This window comes from Etheostoma cragini, chromosome 15 (assembly GCF_013103735.1).
Source record: "Etheostoma cragini isolate CJK2018 chromosome 15, CSU_Ecrag_1.0, whole genome shotgun sequence".
In the NCBI taxonomy this organism is placed as follows: Eukaryota; Metazoa; Chordata; class Actinopteri; order Perciformes; family Percidae; genus Etheostoma; species Etheostoma cragini.
Genome location: NC_048421.1, coordinates 24,298,142 through 24,299,920, shown reverse-complemented (window position 1 = coordinate 24,299,920; position 1,779 = coordinate 24,298,142). Strand labels below are relative to the sequence as shown.

The following is a 1,779-nucleotide window of genomic DNA, read 5'->3' as shown; positions in this document are numbered from 1 at the left end:
TGTCCTACTGAGGAGAATCTGGCAAGATCTGCAATGACAAGAAAACAGTTTTTGTTGGTTTAGTTTCCAATTTGATTAACTATGACAGTATGCTTCTTCTTAGCCTGGTCCTACCAGACTCTGGTCCATTAGCCTGGTCCTACCAGACTCTGGTCCATTAGCCTGGTCCTACCAGACTCTGGTCCATTAGCCTGGTCCTGTCCATTAGCCTGGTCCTACCAGACTCTGGTCCATTAGCCTGGTCCTACCATACTCTGGTCCATTAGCCTTGTCCTACCAGACTCTGGTCCATTAGCCTGGTCCTACCAGACTCTGGTCCATTAGCCCGGTCCTACCAGACTCTGGTCCATTAGCCTGGTCCTACCAGACTCTGGTACATCAGCCTGGTCCTACCAGACTCTGGTCCGTTAGCCTGGTCCTAACAAACTCTGCTACACTAGCCCAGTCCTGCTAGATTCTGGTACACTAGCCTGGTCCTACCAGACTCTGGTCCATTAGCCCGGTCCTACCAGACTCTGGTACATTAGCCTGGTCCTACCAGACTCTGGTACATTAGCCTGGTCCTACCAGACTCTGGTCCATTAGCCCGGTCCTACCAGACTCTGGTCCATTAGCCTGGTCCTACCAGACTCTGGTCCGTTAGCCTGGTCCTACCAGACTCTGGTCCATTAGCCTGGTCCTACCAGACTCTGGTCCATTAGCCTGGTCCTACCAGACTCTGGTCCATTAGCCCGGTCCTACCAGACTCTGGTCCATTAGCCTGGTCCTACCAGACTCTGGTCCGTTAGCCCGGTCCTACCAGACTCTGGTTCATTAGCCCAGTCCTACTAGACTCTTGTACACCAGCCTGGTCCTACCAGACTCTGGTCCATTAGCCTTGTCCTACCAGACTCTGGTCCATTAGCCTGGTCCTACCAGACTCTGGTACATTAGCCCGGCCCTACCAGACTCTGGTCCATTAGCCTGGTCCTACCAGACTCTGGTACAATAGCCCGGTCCTACATGACATTGCCTTGAAGGCGGGTCCTCTGTTGAAGATTAAAACTATTGGATCTGCCCAGAGCCTCTCTGGATCTGCCGTGACCAATCGGTCATCATCATCATTTTTCAAACATTGTGTGTAATAATTTCCTTCTTCTTTTATAAAAAATGTGTTTATAACCTCATCATTGTCACAGGGTTGCAAACTACTATTAGTGTTACTATTTTTATTATTACTACTATTGTTAAACTCTTCATTCCACTGTCAGAAATACACTTTCATGATAATTTTTCAAACGTTAATTGTGTATAATGCTAAGTTTTTAACCCTTGTGTTGTCCTTGGGTCCATTTTGACCCATTTTTTAAGTTTTCATATCAGAAATATGGGTTTCTTACAACCATATTACCCAAAACAACATGGATTCATGCACGTTGTATGGAAGCCATACAACATTCTCTGCAGGTACAATTGATGAAAATTTGAAAAGACGATTCATTTTTCAAATTTTGACCCAGAAGGACAACTAATTCCTGGTGGATGGGAAGACAACACAAGGGTTAAAAAACAAACAAAAAAACAGGCCTTTTGGGAGATTTCCAAGGTTCATATCCAACCTGATTTGTCTGTATTCATCACACGGCACTCTGAATAAAAGCCCCAGTAAATGTTTAACAAGAGATTGAATAGGAGATAAATTACAAAAGCATAGGTTTGTGATGCAGATACAGTGGGTACGGAAAGTATTCAGACCCCTTTAAATTTTTCACTCTTTGTTTCATTGCAGCCATTTTCCAA

General features: G+C 45.4%; 1 protein-coding gene across 1 annotated transcript in view; it reads left to right on the top strand.

The window, feature by feature from the left end:
• Nucleotides 1-1,779, top strand: part of LOC117958673 (homeobox protein Dlx4a-like) — a 15,266-nt gene that overhangs the window by 11,778 nt on the left and 1,709 nt on the right. The window lies entirely within an intron of this gene.